This window comes from Ranitomeya variabilis, chromosome 5 (assembly GCF_051348905.1).
Source record: "Ranitomeya variabilis isolate aRanVar5 chromosome 5, aRanVar5.hap1, whole genome shotgun sequence".
Classification (NCBI taxonomy): Eukaryota; Metazoa; Chordata; class Amphibia; order Anura; family Dendrobatidae; genus Ranitomeya; species Ranitomeya variabilis.
The window spans coordinates 489,894,632-489,921,426 of record NC_135236.1 but is presented as its reverse complement, the minus strand read 5'-3'; the positions used below and the strand labels follow the sequence as shown (position 1 = coordinate 489,921,426).

At 45.3% G+C, this 26,795-nt stretch overlaps 1 protein-coding gene across 8 annotated transcripts in view; it reads right to left on the bottom strand.

Moving 5' to 3' along the window:
- Window positions 1-26,795, bottom strand: part of GAS2L3 (growth arrest specific 2 like 3) — a 109,143-nt gene that overhangs the window by 47,491 nt on the left and 34,857 nt on the right. For 2 of the 8 annotated variants that reach the window (XM_077265594.1, XM_077265592.1), the window contains exon 1: window positions 3,356-3,498. The exons of 5 other annotated variants lie outside the window; for them this stretch is intronic. The gene's annotated coding sequence lies outside the window, so the exon portion shown is untranslated. Of the gene's footprint in view, window positions 1-3,355; window positions 3,514-26,795 lie in introns of those variants that run through there. One more of the 8 variants, XM_077265585.1, reaches the window with a different exon arrangement.

Sequence of the window (26,795 nt, the reverse complement as noted above, 5' to 3'; positions counted from 1 at the left end):
AATGAATTAATGATACACAGCGAGCACAAACTCAGTAACTAGCGGTGACGTCACTGAGTCTGAACTCCTGTGACCTCGGGACCATGGGAGAATGTCACAGTGACCTCATCACATGCAGAGCTGGAACTGCCGTGACCTCATCACTGGCATTCTCCCACGATCCTGAGGTCACAGGAGTTCATGCCGGCAGCGAGCACAGACTCAGTGACATCACTGCTAGTTACTGAGCCTGCGCCCGCTGCGTATCATTCATTCCCCAGGTAGTTTACAGCCGGGCCTGTCACATTAGCAGCGCTCCCGGTTGTAAACTTTATATACCCCAGATATGGCTACTGCGTGGGACTGACGGTACTGCGGACAGGTATGGGTATATTGTTGGTTTGTTTTTTGGTGTTTTTTTTTTTTTTTTTTACAGGAGATTGAGGGCATCACTTAGATTAGCAGTACAATAAAGATGGAAAAACTGTGTGGTATATGATTTCATTAAAATACTTTATTCTGCGTGTGTGTGTGTTTATTTAACCCTTTACCAACTATAGGATTAGTAATGGATAAGTGTCTTATTGACACCTCTCCATTACTAAGTCAGGCTTAATGTCACCTTACAATAGGAAGGTGACATTAAGTCACCCCATTACCCCACTTGCCACCACTACAGGGCAAGTGGGAAGAACCGGGCAAAGCTCTAGAATTGACGCATCTAATAGATGCGCCTTTTCTAGGCAGCTGCGTGCTGTTTTTAGGCTGGGGGGGCCATATCAATAGCCCCTTACCAGCCTGAGAATACCAGCCCGCACCTGTATTTTGCCGGGTTGGTTTTAACAACATAGGGGGACCCCACGTCGGGTTTTTTTTAATTCATTCATTGTCCCCTGCTCGCCGGCAGAGCAGGGGAGAATGGATGAAATCCGCGTTCAGCACCACACGCAGGGAAACAGCGGCTTACAGTAGACCTGCTTCCCCGGCGGCCATACGTGCACATGGAGGACTGTGTGCACTGTTCTCCGTGTGTGGCACGTTTTGAGGCCTGTGTGTCTGGGTAAAAACGGACATGTCTGCGTGTTTTGCACACGGACACACGGTCCGTCAAAAAGCGCTCACATGTGCATAGACCCATTCATTTGAGTGGGTCTACGTGTGTCAGTGTCTCCAGTACATGTGAAAACTTTCACTACACGTACCAGAGGCACTGATGTGTGAAACCGGCCAAAGACAAGTGTATTATACAGGTGTGTTAAGATTGGACAGCACACTGGCAAATGTCATTGAATAGATGACAGTTTCTTCACTACAGACCAAGTGTCTATGCAGGAGGCGTCAGGGGAAAGGATCCCATGCAGATCACCCACGTAATATCAGATTATTATAGCTACATTGAAATCATCAGAGGAAACTATTTTTGGTCTTAGAAATATTTTAAATGTTGATGTATTTAAACCAAATTGTATTAAATATAAAAATTAGCCACTGTGTCAACCTGTGAAAATCAGACTGCACACAGATGTCATTCGAGTGTAGTCCGATGGTTTCCATCGACTCACTGTCTTGAATGGCAGAGTGAGTCCCAAATACGAGATCCTCTTCGGGTATACAGAAATTTTGTCCTCAGACATTGGTCCTGGTGTGATTAATGTTTTGTCGGATCACACTCAGACTGATAACGCGGTTGTCTGCATGAGCCCTAACTTTAGGCTCTAAACAGCGCTAACACACCGCCTGCAGATACAGCGCACCTCTGACATTAGAGTGTGAGTAGACCCCACAGGATGACCGCATGGGACTGGTCCCAGTACAGGTGGATACATCAACCTCACGCTGGAGAAAACCAGTGATGACTGACCTGCAGATCTGATCTGAAACCCACAGCCAGTCAGTCTTTGCTTAAGATTTTTACCCTTTCCAATATATATATATATGACAGACTGGCTGGCAAATAAGCAGCATTACTGCAAAAAAAACTGCAACAACCGCAGCAGATGTCGCTCTCAGCCGGTGAAATAGATCTCCGATCCCAGCAGCTCATCTTATAGGACACAGAAGACCCCAGTACATATCCCCCTTATTAACCAGCCGCCATACAACATACATACTGCCCTCCCCCATGGGGATGGTGTATGGCCGCCATATAACACTGCTCTCCCCCCATGGGGATGGTGTATGGCCACTATATAACACTGCTCTCCGCCCCATGGCGATGGTGTGTGGCCACCATATAACACTGCTCTCCCCCCTTGGGGGTGGTGTACAGCCGCCATATAACACTGCTCTCCCCCCATGGGGATGGTGTACAGCCGCCATATAACACTGCTCTCCCCCCATGGGGATGGTGTATGGCCGCCATATAACACTGCTCTCCCCCATTTGGATGGTGTATGGCCCTCACACACACTGCTCTCCCCCATTTGGATGGTGTATGGCCCTCACACACACACTGCTCTCCCCCATGGGGATGGTGTATGGCCCTCACACACACTGCTCTCCCCCATGGGGATGGTGTATGGCCCTCACACACACTGCTCTCCCCCATGGGGATGGTGTATGGCCCTCACACACACTGCTCTCCCCCATGGGGATGGTGTATGGCCCTCACACACACTGCTCTCCCCATGGGGATGGTGTATGGCCCTCACACACACTGCTCTCCCCCATTTGGATGGTGTATGGCCGCCATATAACACTGCTCTCCCCCATTTGGATGGTGTATGGCCCTCACACACACTGCTCTCCCCCATTTGGATGGTGTATGGCCCTCACACACACTGCTCTCCCCCATGGGGATGGTGTATGGCCCTCACACACACTGCTCTCCCCCATTTGGATGGTGTATGGCCCTCACACACACTGCTCTCCCCCATTTGGATGGTGTATGGCCCTCACACACACTGCTCTCCCCCATTTGGATGGTGTATGGCCCTCACACACACTGCTCTCCCCCATGGGGATGGTGTATGGCCCTCACACACACTGCTCTCCCCCATTTGGAAGGTGTATGGCCCTCACACACACTGCTCTCCCCCATTTGGATGGTGTATGGCCCTCACACACACTGCTCTCCCCCATTTGGATGGTGTATGGCCCTCACACACACTGCTCTCCCCCATTTGGATGGTGTATGGCCCTCACACACACTGCTCTCCCCCATCACTAATGTGAGTGACAGCTGCTGCGGTCTCCCGAGGAGCAGCCTAAACCCCGGGTGACAGAGGCAATACAGGCAGCCCTGACAGCTGCAGCCCTGAGCAGCACAGCGCCCCCTGCCGCTGCACGACGGCCTAAATCACGGTCCTCCTGTAGGGCTGACTGGGCTCGGAGATACGCGGGACATGCACTGAGGCAGACTGGTGCGGATACTCACCGGCCGGGAATGAGAACAGCCGGGCTCCTGCCGTATACTCCTACAGCGCAGCACCGCACACCGTGCCCGGGACGCTCCCTCTGTACTAGCAGCTCACAGACCCGACCGACACTGTCACACTTCAGAGTTCAGACAAACCGCCTGCCCCGCCCCCTTCCCCATCCTTCATCGTCATTGGAGGCTTATTACTACACTGCTTCGAACGATCCAATGAGGGATTAGGTGTTGCCTACTCCATGAAGCCCCGCCCAGAGCAGAGACCCGGGGAGAAGGAGGGATGTACAGCAGCCACTGCACGCAGCTGGAGGCTCCAGAGACGAGCACCGGCACTGGCCGCCTGCTGGGGTGTGATGGCGGGCGGGAGGGGGACGCTGGACAGGTGCTGAGGGGGGTAACGTGCTGCAGAGGCCTACACTGTGTGGGTCTGCTGGAGGGCGCGCTGTAACGCAGGAGGGGTTAACATCCCGTACTCTTAGTGCAAGAAGGGCATGATGCTGGGGGCTATGGCCTCTGCATGGAGGAGGCGGTCTGGCGCGGCACGCACAGGGTTAATAGGGGGATAATGACAAGGCTCCGGGAGAGCCGGCTCTGCAGTGTGAGTGAGCCGAGTTTTTCTTTCCTTCCTTGGCTGCTGCCTGGCAGCTTTTCAGGTAAATAGTGAAGCCTGACTGTGACTGTGGGAGGAACAGTGAGGAGAGAGGGAGCGAAATGCCTGTGAGTACTGGAGAAATGGTGCAGACAAGCACAGGACAGGGTGGACGGGAAAAGAAAAACAAAAAGGGCTTCCTACTGTTAACCCTTCAGTGCCCCCAGACTGCAAGCATTAGTGTTACACCACCCTTCAGTGCTGGAGTCAGGAGTTGACTTACTATACTGGCCTCATCCATGGCCTATACATATATGGTGTGTATAGGAAGAGGGACTCCGCACATTGTTTGGTATCATTGTATTAGTCAGGACTGAGGAGGATTCAGGACAGGAACAAACAGGGAGGAGGATGGATCAGTTGTTGCTGCTGAGGGTAGGGTAAGTAATATAAAGTGATTTTAGGCGCGATCTAGTACAGCTCCAATCATATAGTTACGCTGGTTTCTCACTTGCATTTTTTTGCAATCTGTGTGACAATGGCTGCACACGGATCCATTTTTGTCTCCATTGACTTTCAGTGGTGACAGATGGGACTTGCGTGTGCATCCAGTTTTAACCATTTTCCCACGGATCCGTGGGTCTGCATATTTTACCAGACGCACAAAAACCCAACTTGTTGCAGTTTTGTGTCGTCTGAAATACACACAGGCTCAGGGACACGGATGGAGCCGTGGCTACACGTCTGGAATTAACATGGAGCACGGATCCAGGACAACACTGATCCGTATGATTCCGTGTGCAGGGATCTTATGCAGGACTGAGCATGCTCGGAAGCAAGGGGCGTGCTGTATGGGAAAGTGATGGAATTGTATGGGAGCAGTATGCAGACATAATGTAGACTCTGCATGCTGTGCTGTCAGTGACCGGCCTCACTAGAAGGGCTTGTGCCCTATGTTATAGTGTGCTAATGTTAAAGGGAACCTATCACCCCCAAAATGGAAGCTTAGTTAAGCCCCCGATGTATCCTGAAAGATGAAAAAAGGTTATACTCACCTGGGTGGGCGGTCCGGTCCGGCGCCTCCCATCTTCATAGGATGACGTCCTCTTCTGGTCTTCATGCCGCGGTTTCGGCGCAGGCGTACTTTGTCTTCCCTGTTGAGGGCAGAGCAAAGTACTGCAGTGCGCAGGTGCTGGGCCTCTCTGACCTTTCCGGCGCCTGCGCACTGCAGTACTTTGCTCTGCCCTCAACAGGGCAGACAAAGTACGCCTGCGCCGCAGCGTGAAGACAAGAAGAGGATGTCATCGTAAGAGGATGTCATCGTAAGAAGATAAGAAGATGGGAGGAGCCGGACCGCGATGCCCATCTTTCAGGATACATCGGGGGCTTATCTACAGCATGACAGAATGCTGTAGATAAGCCCCTGATGCCGGTGGGCTTAGCTCACCTTCCATTTTGGGGGTGACAGGTTCCCTTTAATAAAATGTATTGGGAGCATGTATATAACATGGGGGTACCTGGTTCGGGGCTGCACGGGTGGGGCTTCTTTCACACTAGCGCTTTGGTACGGTGTGATGTGTAGCAATCCTGATGCATCCCGATCGATTGTATCCTTATAATTAACATAGGGACGCATGGACCTGCGTTTGCATCAGGATCAGTATGCATCAGGATTTTTTATGTGCTCCCAAAACACAGCTTGTTGCGAATTTTGGGTGTTAAAAAAAAAATCTGCAGACATCCTGGTACGTGGCAGCGCAACCAAAAGACTTACGATTGTCAATGTAGACGCACCCGAATCAGGCTGCCTGCGTCCAATCTGCATGTGGATGTGATACTGCGCAGGCTCGGAGCCCCATTTTTTTTCTTTCACTTTCACCAGTCTCTCTCCTCTCTGCCCCAGAAGTCAGAATTTCACATTTCCAACCAAATTCTGATCAGGATGCAGTTCCATGCGTTTGCAGAAAAAATATGGATGCAGATAATTTGTGTCCAAGAGGTAATGACTACACCAATGTACAAAAAACACCACATACTAGAAAGTAATACGTTAAGACTACAACCGAGTAGCAGGGGCCCTGTTCACAAGAGCGAACAATCTGGGGAAACAGCAATGCTAAAAAACACTCTGCACTGCTTCACTAGATACTTATACAGGTGTATAATGAGGCTCTCGCTTTACAGGCAGAGACCTGGAACGATGACAGTGTAAAACGTATTTCCATTTTAAAAAAGAGCCGGTTCGTGAGCCAAAAGAGCCGACACTTTATGGTGAGCGGAGCCGAATAAACGGGATCACCAATAAGAGCTGGACTGCCCATCAGCAGGGAGCCGGCTCTTTGTATCAGATCGTTCACGAACGACACATCACTAACTGGGATGGAGCTGAGGTGCGCATGCGTAAGGGGCGTCTCCGAACACAAGTTATCGCCTATATATCATTGCTACACCACGCTCATACTGGACCGCACTCATGGGGCAGCAGCGCAGTCAGCATCTGGCTAAAATAAAGGGTTAAATAGTGGAAAAAATTGGCGTGGGCTCCCGCGCAATTTTCTCCGCCAGAGGTAAAGCCAGTGACTGAGGGCAGATATTAATAGCCTAGGGAGGTATCATGGTTATAGGACCCCCCCCCTGGCTAAAAACATCTGCCCCCAGCCACCCCAGAAAAGGCACATCTGGAAGATGCGCCTATTCTGGCACTTGGCCTCTCTCTTCCCACTCCCGTGTAGCGGTGGGATATGGGGTAATGAAGGGTTAATGTCACCTTGCTATTGTAAGGTGACATTAAGCCAGATTAATAATGGAGAGGCGTCAGTTATGACACTTATCCATTATTAATCCAATTGTATGAAAGGGTTAAAACACACATTATTAAAGTATTTTAATGAAATAAACACAGGTTTTAATATTATATTGCTCTCTCAATCCACCTGAAGACCCTCGCTCTAAAAAATAATAAACCAACAATATACATACCTTCAGATGATCTGTCACGTCCCATGAAGTAAATCCATCTGAAGGGGTTAAATCATTTTACAGCCAGGAGCTGTGCTAATGCACTCCCTCCTGCCTGTATACCCCGGCTACTGAAAGGAAAGCAGGATGATCTGTACTTACCTTGAGTTGCGGTGATGCGCCCTCTGCTGGATGTCCTCATGAACTGGAGCCTTGGAAAAGTTCCCACGCTCGAGTTCATATGAGGACATCCAGCAGAGGGCGCATCACCGCGACTCAAGGTAAGTACAGATCACCCAGCTTTCCTTTCAGTACCCGGGGGTTTACAGGCACGAGCGAGTGCATTAGCACAGCTCCTGGCTGTAAAATGATTTAACCCCTTCAGATGGATTTACTTCGTGGGACGTGACAGATCATCTGAAGGTATGTATATTGTTGGTTTATTATTTTTCAGAGCGAGGGTCTTCAGGTGGATTGAGAGAGCAATAAAATATTAAAATAACCTGTGTGTTTATTTCATTAAAATACTTTTTAATAATGTGTGTGTTTTAACCCTTTCATACAATTGGATTAATGATGGATAAGTGTCATAACTGACGCCTCTCCATTATTAATCTGGCTTAATGTCACCTTACAATAGCAAGGTGACATTAACCCTTCATTACCCCATATCCCACCGCTACACGGGAGTGGGAAGAGAGGCCAAGTGCCAGAATAGGCGCATCTTCCAGTTGTGCCTTTTCTGGGGTGGCTGGGGGCAGATGTTTGTAGCTGGGGGGGGGGGGGGCAATAACCATGGACCCTCTCTAGGCTATTAATATCTGCCCTCAGTCACTGGCTTTACCACTCTGGCGGAGAAAATTGCGCGGGAGCCCATGCCAATTTTTTCCGCCATTTAACCCTTTATTTTAGCAGCTACAGCGCCCAAATTTTGCACATACACACTACTAACAGTAGTGTGGAATATGCAAAAAAAAAGGGGATATGAGATGGTTTACTGTATATAAACCATGTCTCATATCCTGTCGGGTTTGGGAAGGAGAAATGAAAAGCCGGCAATTGAATTACCGGCTTTTCACATAAATCACGCTGAATTAAATATAAATACAGAATATATATATATGTGTCTCAATGACATAATTATATATATATATATATATATATATATATATATATATATATATATATATATATATATATATATATATATATATATATATATAATATATATATATATATATAATGTGTATGTATACTGTATATATGTTTTAACGAACATTTGAGCACACAAATCCATTAGATGTCGGTTTTGCAAGCCTGCGAGAAAATATCGCAGTACGGATGCCATACGGATTACATACGGAGGATGCCATGCGCAAAATACGCTGACACACCCTGCCTACGGATGACTATTTTGGGGACTTTTCTACGTATTACGGCCGTAAAAAACGGACCGTATTTACATACGCTGAGTGTGAGGCCGGCCTTAGTGGTTAACAATTTCACAGTTTGCTAACTGGTCCAGACTCCACGAATCTGCAAGTTATCGCCACCCAGCCACTGATGGGTGATAAGCGCCATTTCGTGTCTATGGGCATGCAGGAGCTCCATTTTTGGGAGCAGAGTGTGTTTTCCTGTATCTTCAAGATTGTCCTTTAGGAAAATTCCTTCAAAAACCCGGCACCCAAATGGATATTCATCACAATGTATTGCTATTTGGCCCCTGGCTCATTGCTTTGCACCTCTCTTTCTGCCTAGTTTTGTGTTTTTTCCTTTTTTGTTTGCACCATATTCATTATTCTATTTTTTTTTTTTAGTTTATTGTATATGTGCTTGTTTGTTTGTCTTGTGTTTTTTTGTTTTGTTTTTTTTTTAAGCTTGGGTGGAGGCCAGCAGTTCCAGATGTTTTTGCCTGATCCATCAATTTTGACACTTGTAAAATGTAGCAAAATTTCATCTTCGCTCCAGTTCCTCTTTTCGTGGTGTTTTCCACGTGGAAATGGGCCAAAAACGCTATGGAATCCATATGCAAGCTAACTCAATGACAATCCTGAAGTTCTGTGCACACGATCAGTAAATTCCCTTAAGTATTTGCAATGTTTTTTTTTTTTGTTTCTGCAGCGTTTTTCACCCATTGACTTCAGTTGAGTCAGTCAAATCTGCAGCAAAACGCAGATCTAAAAATGTTTGCAGATTTGCTGAATTTTTGTTTGCCTTTTACCAGCTTCCTATGGTGTTTCCCACACTGTCATGTGTGAAACACCGTTGTGGTAGTTCTTATAGATGGTAAGATCGACCCGCAGCTGTGACTCGCAGTAACGCTGCCGCCGGTACTGCTGGTCAGAGCGCTGCAGGGTCATGCTTTCAGATGTCAGCGTGTCCCCCGCAGCAATGACTGTGACCTGCAGTAAAAAAAATTACCCCAGGTCAGCAGTCGTGGGCTGATGAGACTACTGCTCCCATCGGGTTACGTCAGCTGTCACTGAGAACAGTGCCAGTAGGTGCCGCTGATGGGAGATGTAGTCTCATCAACCAGTGTGCTCACAGTTAACCCCCTTTCTGGCATTGCGTGTACTATTCCGTCCATGTTACCTGGGACTTAATGCCCATGGATGGAATAGTACGTCCAATGCGATCAATGTCACAGCTGACACCCGGCCCTAAGTGCCAGGAGTGGTCACGGACCAGTCCCGGCACTTTAACCTCCGGAATGCTGCGATCAAACATGATCGCAGCGTTCCTGAGCCAGCAGAGTAGCTGACAGCCATGTCATGACGACATCCGGGTTACCAGAGCTGAGAGACTTCCTGTCATGCGCAGTGCACGTCAGGGAGTCTCTAAGGTCAGTGTGCAGAGTGCAGTGCTGACAGCTTATATGGCATGCAGATCTACATGCTATAGAAGCGACCAGCATGCACAAAATGAGTGTCCCATAGTGGGACAAAGTGTAAAAGAATGAATTGAATGAATTAAAAAAATAATAATAATTGTAAAAATATTTAAAGAATAATACAAAAAACCTATTTATTCTATTAATAAACATTTGAATAAAAGAATCCAAACAATAAAAGTACACCTATTTAGTATCGCCGCATCCGTAACAACCCGACCTATAAAACTGTCCCACTAGCTAAAGAAGTTGTCCACTACAATAACTTTTTTTTTCATAAATCTTGCTATTATGTGCCACTGAAAACATCCACTGTGTTTATTTTAGCAATATTACCTTTTATCATGCTGTAGGAGCACATCTTTAGTGTGGATCCAGCTCTCATGGGGTTAATCGACAACTTCCTTTCTCCTGAGTTATTGTGCTCTAATACTACAAGTTCCATGATGCATTGCACTGCCACTAAGCACGAACCTACCACACCCACTCCTAAACACACCCAGACCCCTTCCTCCTCTATCTTCAAAAAGATGTGTGATGTCATTTCTGTTCAACCTCCTCTTTTACATTTGTCCAACCCATACTCCATTACACACAGATAGGCAGGTAGATAGATAGATAACAAATATGGGATGGATAGATACATACAGAGATATATCTATTTCCATAGATATGTCCATATCCATGTTTCTAAACTCCTTCACCCCTGGAGCTTTTTTCGTTTATCGCTCCCCTTCTTCCCAGAGCCATAATTTTTCCGTCAATTTGGCCATGTGAGGGCTTGTCTTTTGCGGGACAAGTTCTACTTTTGAACGACACCATTGGTTTTACAATGTCGTGTAACAGAAAATGTGACAAAAATTCAAAGTGCGATGAAATTGCAAAACAATGCATTCCACACACACAAGTAAGTGCCGCCCTTTTAATTCCGGAACGTGCAGTGACTACAGGCATATAGTCAATAAGGTTGTGCATCGGCACACTTGCATTAGCGCAGCACCCCCCTTTTTTATTTACACTTGAGGCAATCCCACACTTGTTTTTTGCTTGGCTTTTTTGCTAGGTTCACTAAATGCTAAGGCTGTGTGCAAACATTGCGGATTTAATTCCAGATCCGCAGCGTTTTTTGCCGCACAGAATTGCAGCAAGTCCGCAGTGTAGTGCACAACCAATGTAAGTCTATGGGAGCCGCAGACTTGTGCACATGCTGCGGAAAAAGCCGCACCGAAACGCAGCTTTTTTTTTTTCCGCAGCATGTCACTTCTTTTGTGCCGAACTGCAGTGTTTCTGCACCCATAGACTTCCATTGAGTCAAGCACATCTGCAGCAAAACCACAGATGTAAAAAAGATCTGCAGTTTTGCTGCGGATGTGGGTCCGAGAAACGCTGCAGTTCGGGAGGAGGGAATTGTGTGCGGGGTTGTTCGGGTGTGGGTGGGGTGTGTTTGCAGGCATCATACGATGGGACTACAAGTACGCAGCATCCAATCTGCAGCTAATTTGGATGTAATCCGGACAGTGGACACGCACCCTACACTATCCATACATCTATCAATAGATATATCTATCCAGATATATCTATAGATAAATCTATAGATGCATACATCTATCTATTCATATATCTATCTATATGTAGATCTGCCTATCCATTTCATCTATCATCTATCTGTGTGTGTAATGGAGTGTGGGTTGGACAAATGTAAAAGAGGAGGTTGGACAATAATGACATCACAAACATTTTTTTTTTGTTCAATAATACATCTTTTTCAAAACCGCGCAAAAACCGCGCCAAAAACTAATTAAAAATGCATAGAAACCGTGCAAAACCGCACCAAAAACTGCATCAAAACCGAAAACCGCACCAAAAACTGCATCAAAACTGCACCAAAAACTGCATCAAAAACGCATAAAAACCACCAAAAACTGCACCAAAACCGCACCAAAATTGCACCCAAAACTGCGCCAAAAACTGAACTAAAAACTGCACCAAAACCGCACCAAAAACTGCATCAAAACTGCGCCAAAAACTGCATCAAAAACGCATCAAAACTGCACCAAAACTGCATCAAAACCGCACCAAAACTGCATAAAAACTGCATCAAAAACGCATAAAAACCACCAAAATTGCACCCAAAACTGCGCCAAAAACTGCATCAAAAACGCATCAAAACTGCACCAAAACTGCAAAAACACGCAAAAAACTGCATCAAAACCGCACCAAAAACTGCATCAAAACCGCACCAAAAACTGCATCAAAACCGCACCAAAAACTGCATCAAAACCGCACCAAAAACTGCATAAAAAACGCATAAAAACTACACCAAAAACTGCACCAAAACCGCACCAAAAACGCACCAAAAACTGCACCAAAAACTGCATCAAAGCTGCACCAAAACTGCACAAAAAAACGCACAAAAAGGCAGCTGCGTTTTCTGCAAGGAGATGCAGATTTTGTGCAGAAAATTCTGAACCCAAATCTGCAACATGTTGCGTCTTTGAAGTGGGCTCACCGCCGAAGCCCACCTCAAAGCGGGGGCTCCTGCCAGCTGACGTACTATTCCGTCAGCTGGCAGAAAGGGGTTAATGAACAATGTTTCAGTAAAAAAAAAAAAATGGCGTGGGCTCCCGTGCAATTTTCTGCACCAGAGGGGGAAAGCCGACGGCCAATATTTGTAGCCTGCTATGAATATCAGCCTGCAGCTGTCTGCGTAGCCTTTACTGGCTATTAAAATAGGGGGACCCCCCAAAAAATGACGTGGGGTCCCCCTATATTTTATAGTCAGAAAGGCTACGCAGACAGCTGCGGGCTGTTATTCATAGCCTAGAGAGGGGCCATGGATATTAAACCCCCCCCCCCGCTACAAATACAAGCCCGCAGCCGCCCCACAAATGGCTGGAATCACACACATCTAAAAAAAAGTCGGTCCGTTTTAGACGGATGAGAATCGCACAAATGTTTCCTGAACAGTGATCCATCTGTCATCCCATTGGAATGCGATGATGCAATTTCCTCGCATCTGAGCATCCGTTTGCTATTCTGGCACTTAGCCCCTCTCTTCCCACTCCCGAGTAACCGTGGGATATGGGGTAATAAGGGGTTAATGTCACCTTGCTATTGTAAGGTGACATTAAGCCCGGTTAATAATGGAGAGGTGTCAATATGAAGCCTATCCATTATTAATCTTATAGTAGGGAAAGGGTTTTAAAAAATATAAAGACACAGCCAGAAAAAAGTATTTTAATATTCTTGATTTAACAATACTTAAAATACTCGGTCACCTGCAAAAAATTAAAAATAATAAACCGTATGCTCACTTTCAGCCGTAGTCCAATTAATAACGAGTGTCCCACGACGATCTCCCCTATAGAACAGTGACATTGGGTGATGTCACTGCTCTATAGGACCTTCAGTGACACACTGAGAGGAGACAATGGCTCCTGCAGTGCATCACTGAGGTTACCTCAGTTCAGGGTCTCACTTTATGGCAAAGCTGTAAGAGAATTTTCCCACACAGCAGTGCTAGAAGTGAGACTAGGGACTATTTTCTCACGGGCGTAGGAATACATTATGGGGAATACATTGTGGAAGGATATCCTCCATCATTGTATTCCTGGAGCCCCTGGAGAGCGGTCGCATCAGCTGATGCTGCTGTTCTCCACGGGAGATCGTCGAGGGACACTCGTTTTAATTGGATTTCCGCCGATCACGGAGTATAGTGTTTGTTTATTATTTTAATATTTTTTACAGGTCACACTGGCTTCGGGGATCAAGGTGACAAGTGATGGTGAGTATGTACTCTGTTATATGTACTGTATGTCTATATGTACGTTGTATGTATGTACTGTATGTTGCATGTCGCATGATGTATGGTGTATGTTGCATCTTCTGTATATGTGTAATGTATGTTGTATGTCTATATGTACTGTATGTTTGTAATGTATGTTGTATGTCTGTATGTTGTATGTCCTGTATGTGTGTAATGTATGTATGTACCGTGTGTTTTGTTTTTTGTTTTTTACATTCAACACATTATCTGGATGATAGGACTACTACTGTCCCATCATTGGCTAATGTGTCACTCACTGTCGCAGGCAGAGCCCGATGGGACTTGTAGACCCATCGTACGATGCCTGCACAGAGACACACACACCAATGGCACCCCCCCCGTGCGAAGCAGACCCACCGCACAGCCCCCCCGCACACTCCAGCACCTTCTGCAGACCCACCTCCAGCAGACCCACCGACGGCAGATTCACCGCGCAGACCGCCGCTGCACATCCCAGCACATCAGCACGGCCCGCAGATCCTAGCCCGTCCGCAGATCCCAGCACAGCCCCGCAGTCTGACCCCAGCCCCGCCCACAGCCCAGTCACTCTTCATGAGTGACCGCTGTCTGTGGAGGCTGGGTCACACCTGCTCATTACGTCACGTCAACTTCCAGAGTCTGGAAATTGACGTGACATCGGCAGAAATTAGCGGCGGCTGCAGCCTGGGGGTCACATGACCCGAACTCTGCTGCCGCCATAGCGCAACTCACAGGCGAAAACGGCAACATAAGGTATTTAGAAAATTCATTAGGGGCCCCGAGGGGATACATCGGGGGGTTAATTGAAAGTAGTGGACAACCCCTTTAACCACGTTAGTGAACACCATTAAAAAAAAGGCAAACTGCATTATCATCATACCGCCAAACAAAAAGTGGAATAACACGCGATCAAAAAGTCGGATATAAATAAACATGGTACCGCTGAAAACGTCATTGTCCCGAAAAAAACAAGCCGCCATATAGCTACATCACTGGAAAAATTAAAAAGTTATAGCTCTCAGAATAGAGATGCAAAAATAATAATGTTTTATATAAAATAGTTTTTATTGAATAAAAGCGCCAAAACATAAAAATAATATCAATGAAGTATCGCTGTAATCGTACTGACCCGAAGAATAAAACTAATTTATCAATTTAACCACACGCCCCCCCCCCCCTCCCCAAAAGAAATTCATGAATTGCTGGTTTTTGTTCATTCTACCTCACAAAAATCGGAATAAAAAGCGATCAAAAAGATGTCATGTGCCCGAAAATGGTAACAATACAAATGTCAACTCGTCCAGGAAAAAACAAGCCCTCACATGACCAAAATATGGAAACATTATAGCTCTCAAAATGTGGTGATGCAAAAACGATTTTTTGCAATAAAAAGCGTCTTTTAGGCTACGTTCACATTAGCGTTAAGCTAATGTGCGTCGGGTTTGCGTCGGCGACGCAGCGGCGACGCATGCGTCATGCGCCCCTATACTTAACATGGGGGACGCATGCGTTTTTTTTGTTGCGTTGTGCGACACATGCGTCTTTTTTGCCGCAAGCGTCGGACCAAGAAAACGCAACAAGTTGCATTTTTCTTGCGTCCGATTTTCGGCAAAAACCGACGCATGCGTCGCAAAACGCAGCGTTTTTGCGTGCGTTTTGACGCGTTTTTGCGTGCGTTGTGTCGTCGACGCAGCGGCGCACAACGCTAGTGTGAACGTAGCCTTAGTGTGTGACAGATGCCAAATATAAAAATCCGATATAAAACCCCACTATAAATAGTAAGTCAAACCCCCCTTTATCACCTCCTTAGTTAGGGAAAAATACAAAAAATGCATTTATTTCCATTTTCCTATTAGGGTTAGGGTTGGGGCTAGGGTTTGGATTACGTTTACGGTTGGGATTAGGGTTAGGGGTGTGGTTATGGTTGGGATTATGGGGTGTGTTGGAGATAGAATTGGGGGGTTTCCACTGTTTAGGCACATCAGGGGCTCTCCAAACGAGATATGGCGTCCGATCTCAATTTCAGCCAATTCTGCGTTGAAAAAGTAAAATGGTGCTTCTTCACTTCCGTACTCTGCTGTGCGCCCAAACGTATCCCAGCGTACTCAGGATAAATTGGACAACAACTTTTTAGGTCCAATTTGAGGTCCCGTTATCCTTGTGAAAATAAAAATTTGGGGGCAAAAAAAATCATTTTTGTCAGAAAAAAAATGATTTTTATTTTCACGGCTCTGCATTATAAACTTTATTGAAATAGTTGTGGGTTCAAACATCTCATAACACATCTAGAAGTCCAACAAAAGAAAAAAGTTTGTAAGACTGCACTGCCGGGAGAATCGGGGTAATCCTAACATGAGACTCAGGTGTTGATCCGCAGATCATGTAAAAATCAGCCGCACGTCATTAAAGGGAACCTGTCACCTGAATTTGGCGGGACAGGTTTGTGGTCATATGGGCGGGGTTTTTGGGTGTTTGATTCACCCTTTCCTTACCCGCTGGCTGCATGCTGGCCGCAATATTGGTTTGAAGTTCATGTTGTGTCCTCCGTAGTACACGCCTGCGCAAGGCAATCTTGCCTTGCGCAGGCGTGTACTACGGAGGACACAGCATGAACTTCAATCCAATATTGCAGCCAGCATGCAGCCAGAGGGTAAGGAAAGGGTGAATCAAACACCCAAAAACCCCACCCATATGACCACAAACCTGTCCCGCCAAATTCAGGTGACAGGTTCCCTTTAATCCGGGTGCTCTTCTTAGAGAAACAAATACTTCCAAAGCCATGTGTAAGAAAAAAGAGCAAAGGCACTCACCATAATGAAAATCCCAATCTTTAATCAATCTTCATATAAAAAACCCATGGCCGGGGCAGTGAAATACGAAGCTTCTGTGAGCAGGAGACAACGAAGGCCGTTTCGCGCTGTGCTTGCGCTTCAACGGGTCAACACACATCTAGATAAGTTCCTTGGGGGGGGGTCTAGTTTCCAAAATGGGGGTCCCTTGTGAGGAGTTTCTACACATCACATCAGGGTGTAATAATTATAGGGGATAACTCAGGAGACTCTTTGCGTGGAACAAGACAACTACAGGACACAGTTTTATAAGTGGTAAAGTCTATATTATCACACGGTGATTCAAACAGATGCAGAGAGAAACTCAAGTCCACAACACTTGGTGCAAATAATAAACGCAGCTTAGCAGTCTATAGGAAACTTCAGAGGGAAATGCAATCAAGCAGAAAGTCTATGAAGCACAGTTATTCTTAAGGATACTTGTCACGAATAAATCCTTGTCTTAGTCCAGACACAGATAGCTATGCTTATTAGGCAGTTCAAATCATATCTTACCTCAACCAGGAAGGCCTGGTTAATAGTCTCGGGTTATTGCAAAGCAGCAACAGCTTACATGTCCAGCAAATACAGATAGAAGTAAACACGAGCAGCAGATGAAGGAGGATTACTGGAAACTTGTGTATGCAGCAGGAACTCAGAGCAGAGTAGCAGGATCACCACACAGGTTCACAGGAGCAGGTGTATAGCCAGGGAGTAATCAGAAGTCAGGAGCTGGATGCAAGGCAGAATACTCTAGCACAGACTGAAGGCTGGGGTGGAGTTTTATAGAAGGAAGACGCAGTGCACATGAGACCAAAGACTCCATCTTGGAAAAGGGCAGTAATGCACAAAAAGGTAAAAAATATTCAGAGTCCTGACATTAATCCCTCCTTAGAAGCGGCCTCAGGACGATCCTGGACCTGGTTTCTCAGGGAATCTCTGAAAACGAGCAATCTTCTGTTGGGCATTGATTTTTTCCACAGGTTCCCAAGAGTCTTCCTCAGGGGGATATCCCTGCCATCTTATCAGATATTGGAGCCGATTCCTGCGAATCCTGGAATCAATAATTTCCTCCACCACAAATTGTTCTTGCCCATCTATCACCACAGGCTGCGGAGGTGGCACAACACGTCCCTGGAAGGTATTAGGAGATACAGGCTTTAGTAAAGATACATGAAAAACTGGGTGTACCTTCATTGTCCTAGGTAGCTTCAGCCGGCAGGCCACTGAGCTCACAATACCGTTGATCTTGAAAGGGCCAATGAATTTCTGTCCAAGTTTTTGTGAAGGAACGTTTAACTTCAGATTCTTAGTTGCTAACCACAGGGAATCTCCTACCTTGAACATGGGTGCAGGTTTACGGAATCTATCAGCCGATCTCTTATAATGTTCTTGAGCTGTGGTCAGGGATTCCTTCAGAACCTTCAGATTTTGTCTCATCGCAGTCAGCCTTTCCTCCACTGCCGGAACCGGAGAATTAATTGGAGACCTAGGTAAAATACACGGATGACAACCCAGATTGGCAAAGAAAGGTGTAAATTTAGTGGAGGCGCTCTGAGAATTATATGAAAATTCGGCTAAAGGCAACAACTCCAACCAATCATCCTGGAGATGGCTGACATAGCATCTTATAAGAAAAAACTCCGGCACACTAAAGTCCTCTGACTTATTGAGTGAGCACCCTCTTCACCAAATAGTTTTGACATAGCATCTTAGATATTGTTCCAGCGTCTGGTTGGTACGCTCAGTCTGACCATTTGTCTGGGGATGGTAAGCAGAAGAGAGACAGACATTAATATTGAGTGCAGAGCAAAACCCCTTCCAGAATCTTGAAGTGAACTGTACTCCAAGGTCAGAGATGATCTCATCCGGAACCCCGTGCAACCGAAAGACATTCTGTATAACCAAGTTCACTGTATCTTTAGCTGAGGGGAGGCCGGTGCACGGAACAAAATGAGCAGCTTTAGTCAGGCGATCAACTACCACCATGATTGTATTCATGCCCCCCGATGTAGGCAGCTCCACAATAAAGTCCATTGATATAGACCCCCAAGGGCGGGACGGAACAGGTAATGGTTGTAGAAGACCCGTAGGTGACACATGAGGAGTCTTGTAACGGGCACATACCTAGCAAGAGAGAACATAGTCCTTGGTATCCTTCAGGCAAGTTGGCCACCAGAAGAATCGGCTCAGGAACTCTTGTGTCTTCTGTACCCTCCTGTGACCAGCCAACTTGGAGTCATGTACCAACTTGAGGATCTGCAGACGGACGACCTCCGGGACGTAGATACGTCGATCTCTGAACCACATGCCACCCTTAAAGACAAGATTAATATCCACAGGTGGGTTGGCCAGAAGTACATCACCTTCATAGGCCTCCCTGCACTCCTTCCACAAGTCCTGATCGTGGATAACTCCAATGAACTTGGCATCAGATAGAATGGTCTTGGACGGGGCTCCAGGTACGGAATCTGCAGCATGGATTCGGGATAAAGCATCAGCCTTCCCATTACGAGAACCTGGACGGTACGAGATAACAAAGTTAAATTGATTTAAAAATAAGTTCCAACGAGCCTGACGAGGAGAAAGTCATCTAGCAGATCTAAGGAACTCTAGATTGCGATGGTCAGTTAGCACTATGATCTGTTGTGCAGCTTCTTGCAGATGATGCCTCCATTCTTTAAAAGCCGCAATAATAGCCAGCAATTCCTTGTCTCCCACGTCGTAATTCTTCTCTGCTGAGGTTAGTCTATGGGAAAAGAAAGCACAAGGATGTAGCAGATCCTTCTCTCCAGTTCTTTGGGAGAGAATAGCCCCCAAAGCATTATCAGAAGCGTCCACCTCCACAATGAAAGAAAGTGTTGGATCTGGGTGTATGAACAGCGTTGCTGATGTGAAACAGATCTTAAGCCGATCAAAAGCTTCTTGAGCCTGTGATGACCACTTAAAGGGCTTTTCCTTCTTTGTCATTGAAGTAATGGGACGGACAATATCAGAAAAATTCCGAACGAAGCGTCTGTAGAAATTTGCAAAACCAATAAAACGTTGGACCTCCTTAACGTTCTTGGGTACCGGCCAGTCAAGGATAGCCTGAATCTTACCAGATTCCATGTTCAGCCCCTGGGGAGAGATGATATAACCCAAGAACTGTATCTCAGAATGATGGAACTCGCATTTCTCCGGCTTAATATACAGATGGTTCTCTTTCAGACGTCTTAAAACAGTTTTTACATGTTCTTCATGTTCCTGTAGAGAGTCAGAAAAGATTAGTATATCGTCCAAATAGATCACTACAAACTGGTCCAACAAATCTCTGAAAATGTCATTAGCAAGGTGTTGAAATGTTGCAGGGGCGTTACAAAGCCCGAAGGGCATCACAAGAGATTCAAAGTGTCCATACGGCATCTGAATGCTGTCTTCCACTCATCCCCTGGAAGAATACGCACCAAATTATAAGCCCCACGAAGATCCAGTTTAGAGAACACCTTAGCATAGCGGACTCTTTCCAGTAATTCGGGAATCAGAGGCAAAGGGTAACTGTTTCGTACAGTTACCTTATTGACTTCTCGATAGTCAACACAGGGTCTCAGGGTCCCATCCTTCTTCTTTGCAAAAAGATAGGTGCCCCTGCTGGTGAGGAAGAAGGATGTATGAAGCCTTTGGCTAGATTTTCATCAATATACTCCTTTAAGGCTTGAAGCTCAGGTGCCGCCAAAGGGTATACGTTACCAAAAGGAATGGCTGCCCCGGGAAGCAGCTCAATGGGACAGTCATAATGCCTGTGTGGAGGAAGCTGATCTGCATTCTTCTTGTCACAGATGTCAGAGAACTCTTTTTATGCTGGAGGTAAAGTAGATACCTGTACATGTGGTTCCGTAGCCGTGGACTCAGGGACAGCTTCTGTTAACGCTGAGTTGCTCCTTGTTGGAAAGATAATCTCCTTTGTCTCCCAGTTGATAATTGGGTTCTGAGAACACAACCAAGGAATGCCTAAAATCACAGGAAAATGAGGAGAAGAAATTAGCAAGAAAGAAAGTTGCTCCTGATGATTAGGCTCCAACAAAATTTCAAGGGGTACGGTCTCCTGATCCACAGGCCCAGAGATTAAAGGTGACCCATCCACTGTTTCCATGGTAATTGGAGAGGCTCTTTGCTGAATTTTAATACCATGCTACTTGGCAAATGCGATATCCATGAAATTGCCACCTGCACCAGAGTCAATCATAGCTGAACTGGAAATCCACTGTACTGAACACAGGATCTTAATAGAGAGAGAACAGTGAGAGTTCTTTTCCTTCAGCTCATTGGGGGGTGAAGTCATAGAAAGTGAATGGAATACAGCGTTTAAAGGCAGGCTACATTCAGAGATGTCAGATTCATCATCACAGTTGTCATACTCCCCTATTGCTGCTAGCACCTTGTTAGGCCGTCTAGGACACTTAGGACAATTGATCAAGTGGTCAGACTGGCCGCAGTAGAAACATAGACTTTCACGAAGGCGATGCTCCTGGCGCTCATTGATCTCGCGCCTCTGAACGGAATCAATTTGCATGGGCACCTCCTCCACCTCCCGAGAGGTTTTACCTGCAGGCTCTTTGGAAGGGAAAAGTTAGAAACACGGTTATATGCAGCAAATTTCTCCTGCCAACGCTCAGTAAGGTGAATGTCTATGCGCACACAATGCTGTATAAATGTCTCTAGCTCTTGAGGTGACTCAGAGCGGGCTAGTTCATCTTTTACAATACTAGACAGACCCCTTTTAAAAATAGGCAATTGTGCATAACTGTCCCAATTGGTATCTACCGCCAATCTCCTAAATTTAGTGGCATACTCAATAACAGAACGTTTAGCCTGGCGTAAAGACAACAAAGCAGATTCAGCGGTTGCACGGCGATTAGGGTCATCAAACATTAATGCCATAGCGGCCAAGAAATCATCCAAGTCATTTAAAGGGAACCTGTCACCTGAATTTGGCGGGACCGATTTTGGGTCATATGGGTGGGGTTTTTGGGTGTTTGATTCACCCTTTCCTTACCCTCTGGCTGCATGCTGGCTGCAATATTGGATTGAAGTTCATTCTCTGTCCTCCGGAGTACACGCCTGCGCAAGACAATATTGCCTTGCGCTGGCGTGTACTCCAGAGGACAGAGAATGAACTTCAATCCAATATTGCGGCCATCATGCAGCCAGCGGGTAAGGAAAGGGTGAATCAAACACCCAAAAACCCCACCCATATGACCCAAAACCGGTCCCGCCAAATTCAGCTGACAGGTTTCCTTTAACCGTGGGTCACGAGACTCATTCATCGGATTCGCCCAGGCGAGCGCTTGTGAGGTCAGTAGCATTATTACACACAATACTTTGGATCTATCAGTAGGAAAATGGTCAGCATGCACATCAAAATATAGCATACATTGATTCACAAAGCCACGAAATTTGTCGCGATCACCATTAAATCTGAATGGGGGCAACTTAGGTGGGCTAGCTGGTGGCGGTTGCCCAGAGGGTAAAGTCACTTGTGCAGCTATTTGCGTGCTTATGTCCTGAAAAGCCCGTCCATACTGGGACTCAATGCCAGCAAGTTTGTTTTCCTGAGCTGCCATGCGGTTGCTCAAGTCCTGCAAAGTTTGTCCAAACACCTGTTGATTGTGTTCAAAGCTTCCAAACTTCTTTTGCAGACCTTCCACATCTTTCGGCAGTGATCTAATTATGGAAAACACCTGCTCTAGTCTGCTTTCTGCAGTCATTGTTCCAGTAGTCTCCTTTTTTATGGCTAGAGTATCCTGTAATAATTATAGGGGATAACTCAGGAGACTCTTTGCGTGGAACAAGACAACTACAGGACACAGTTTTATAAGTGGTAAAGTCTATATTATCACACGGTGATTCAAACAGGTGCAGAGAGAAACTCAAGTCCACAACACTTGGTGCAAATAATAAACGCAGCTTAGCAGTCTATAGGAAACTTCAGAGGGAAATGCAATCAAGCAGAAAGTCTATGAAGCACAGTTATTCTTGAGGATACTTGACACGAATAAATCCTTGTCTTAGTCCAGACACAGATAGATATGCTTATTAGGCAGTTCAAATCATATCTTAGCTCAACCAGGGAGGCCTGGTTAATAGTCTCAGGTTATTGCAAAGCAGCAACAGCTTACATGTCCAGCAAATGCAGATAGAAGTAAACACGAGCAGCAGATGAAGGAGGATTACTGGAAACTTGTGTATGCAGCAGGAACTCGGAGCAGAGTAGCAGGATCACCACACAGGTTCACAGGAGCAGGTGTATAGCCAGGGAGTAATCAGAAGTCAGGAGCTGGATGCAAGGCAGAATACTCTAGCAAAGACTGAAGGCTGGGGTGGAGTTTTATAGCAAGAAGACACAGTGCACATGAGACCAAAGACGCCATCTTGGAAAAGGGCAGTAATGCACAAAAAGGTAAAAAATGTTCAGAGTCCTGACACAGGGGCTCTGCAAACACAACATGATGCCCAAAGACCATTCCATCAAAGTCTGCATTCCAAAACGCCACCACTTCCCTTCAGATCCCCGACTTGTGCCCACAGTAGTTTCCTCCCACATATGGGTTATCAGTGTACTCAGGACAAATTGGACAATACATTTTCGGCTCCAATTTCTCCTGTTACTCTTGGGAAAATACAAAACTGGGGGCTAAAAAAAAATAATTTTTGTGGGAAAAAAATGATTTATTTTCACAGATCTGCGTTATAAACTTTAGTGAAACAATTGGGGTTTCAAAGTGCTCACCACACATCTAGATAGGTTCCTTGGGTGGTCTAGTTTCCAAAATGGGGTCACTTGTGGGGGATTTCCACTGTTTAGGCACATCAGAGGCTCTGCAAACGCGACATGGCGTCTGATCTCAATTCCTGCCAATTCTTCGTTGAAAAAGTCAAATGGCGCTCCTTTCCTTCCGAGATCTGCCATGCACACTTGGTAAAATAAAACAAATTGGATCTGAAAATAATTTTTTTGTGAAAAAAGTTAAATGTTCATTTTTAACCCCTTCATGACCTTGGGATTTTTCGTTTTTCACTCCCCTCCTTCCCAGAGCCATAACTTTTTTATTTTTCCGTCAATTTGGCCATGTGAGGGCTTATTTTTTGCGGGACGAGTTGTACTTTTGAACAACATCATTGGTTTTGCATGTCGTGTACTAGAAAACGGGAAAAAAACTCCAAGTGCAGTGAAATTGCAAAAAAAGTGCAGTCCCACACTTGTTTTTGTTTGGCCTTTTTGCTAAGTTCACTAAATGCTAAAACTGACCTGCCATTAAGATTCTCCAGATCAGTACGAGTTCATAGACACCTAACATGACTAGGTTATTTTTTACCTAAGTGGTGAAAAAAAATTCCAAACTTTGCTAAAAAAAAAAAAAAATAAAAAAAAAATTGCGCCATTTTCCAATACTCATAGCGTCTCCAGTTTTCATGATCTGGGGTCGGTTGAGGGCTTATTTTTTGCGTGCCGAGCTGACGTTTTTAATAATAGCATTTTGGTGCAGATACGTTTTTTTGATCGCCCGTTATTGCATTTTAATGTAATGTCGCGGCGACCAAAAAAAGGTAATTCTGGCGTTTCGAATTTTTTTTTCTCATAACGCCTATTAGCGATCAGGTTAATGCATTTTTTTTAATTGATAGATCGGGCGATTCTGAACGCGGCGATACCAAATATGTGTAGGTTTGATTTTTTTTTTTATTGATTTATTTTGATTGGGGCGAAAGGGGGATGATTTAAACTTTTATATTTTTTTTATTTTTTTCACATTTTTTTTAAACTTTTTTTTTTTTTACTTTTGCCATGCTTCAATAGCCTCCATGGGAGGCTAGAAGCAGGCACAGCGCGATCGCCTCTGCTACATAGCAGCGATCTGCTGTTCGCTGCTATGTAGCAAAAAATCAGGTGTGCTGTGAGCGCCGACCACAGGGTGGCGCTCACTGCTGCCGGGGATCAGTAACCATAGAGGTCTCAAGGACCTCTATGGTTATTGTTGTGAAGCATCGCTGACCTCCGATCATGTGACGGGGGTCGGCGATGCCATCATTTCCGGCCGCCTGGCCGGATGCGGTAGTTAAATGCCGCTGTCTGCGTTTGACAGCGGCATTTAGCTAGTTAATAGGCGCGGGCAGATCGCGATTCTGCCCGCGCCTATTACGGGCACAGGTCAGCTGTTCAAAACAGCTGACATGTCCCGGCTTTGATGCGGGCTCACCGCCGGAGCCCTAATCAAAGCGGGGCTTCTGACCTCAGACGTACTATCCCGTCCGAGGTCAGAAAGGGGTTAAACATTCCATAAATTCCTGCGAAGCACCTGAAGGGTTAATAAACTTCTGGAATGTGGTTTTGAGCACCTTGAGGGGTGCAGTTTTTAGAATGGTGTCAATTTTTTTCTGGTGTCCCCATATAAACTAGCCAGTAAAGGCTAAGCAAACAGCTGTGAGCTGATATTAACTCATTACTTGCCAAATTAAAATTTTTACAAGTACGGATTTTTCAGAAAAGGGCATCCCAATATTCATTTAAAAATGGCAATGACATGATTTCCTATTTTGAAAACAATAATTTTACAAACACAACACAAAAAATTGGACCTAATTATAAAAATTATAAAATCTTAGTTGCTAGAAGCTAAAGATTAGGCATCCCAAAAAAGGACATTGGTAGATAATGGGTTAATAGCCTGGGAACCTTTATGGCTATTGGCTCCTTCCCAGAATAACATCAGCCGTCAGCTTTCCCTCTGCTGGTTATGAAAATTACGCAAGAGCCCATGCAATTTTTTTTTCCTTTAAAATTATCAGTTGCTGTCTGGTTACAGCCTATGTACATTCATTCTGTTAACGCTCCTACATAGGCTGGTGACAATGTGTGTGTTTACTTATCGGCTTAGTAATGAGGTTGTCGGACTGACACTTTTATCACTAAGCCTAGAGCTAGGTGTCCATGACAGGTGCTGACACCAAGCCCTAATCCCATTACCCTAATGCCACTGCATCAGTATGAAAAAGGTGATGAGGGACCAAGAAATTACATCACAAAACTTTTTTTTGTAAATATTTTTAGTTAGCTCAAAAAAGCCTTCTTTGCTGTACAAAAAAAACATACAAAAAACACAGTCGAAATTGCAGAAACTTCTGCAAGCAAATACTCAACGTGTTCACATACCTTAACAGTCTTAAGTTTGCACCATTCATTTGTTCTTTTACTTTGGTCTACAAGTTACATACATTTTTGATGCAATTTTTGTAAAAGGGGATGAGTTAGACTGTGCTCTTACTCTATCCACCTTCCTACAGCCTTTCTTTCTACCCACTCCCTTGTTAAGCAAAGTGTGGAAAAAGTTTTTTGGCAAATATTCATCCAAAGTTCTAGCAAATGAAGCTTAGTAAATCACCCCAAAATGTGTTCTATGTACCAGCTACATGAAGCCACCATTAGAGGAAGACTAAGTGCTTACTGCATATGGTTCTACATTTAATAGTTATTCAGAAAAAAAATAGGGGATAACTTTATCGGACTGCTGGGACTCACAGCAACTCCATGACCGAGACTCTGTGGGCACAGGAGTTCCTATGCTCCACTTAATCCATTATCAATGGAACTACCAGATATAAATCAGCGCTCTGCTTGGAAGATTCATAGACAATGAATGAATGAATGGTGCGGAGCTTGCATATGCGCACTTGTGCTCCATTCAGGGTGGGGCTGCGGAGGCCTATTCTTAGTCAGACACCCAATGATCAACAAGCTATTTTTGGTGGGGAATAACCATTAATATATAATGCAATATGCATTAAGCTTTGTTAGAGTTACAGCTGTAAGCAGCCACAGATCTAGAGTGAAAAAATATGTGGATACATTTAGCTCCCATATACGAAAATTTAGAAGACCAATAATATATATTTTTTGCAGCATTGGCAACTATTTTAGTCACTATCTGAAGCCCTGGGGGATGTATGTTACTGAGTACTGTAATTCGGTCAGCAGCTGGTACTACATGACTCAGGAAGTTGGACAGCTTCCCAGATGTGTAGCATATAATTTGAACATAGGATAAAATGTTAAAATGTCTGTGAGAAAAAGCAGGAATGAGGTTGATCATGAGTTCTGTTCTGAGCAATGCTGTTCTGTGCTCCTTCATGAATTTTGTGCATTTCTCAGCTTCACCTATGCAAACATCAAAAACGCTTCTGCTGTAACTTAGAGCAGTTGTGTGGCGTAATGTGATGGCGCACATGGTTTGTGAACCCACTGTGCCATAGGGCTGGACTTGTTTACGAAGAGGCGTAGCTAAGCGGGTACCTGATGTTCGCTCCTGATTGAGCCAGACTGGGGTGCATGTAGCCCC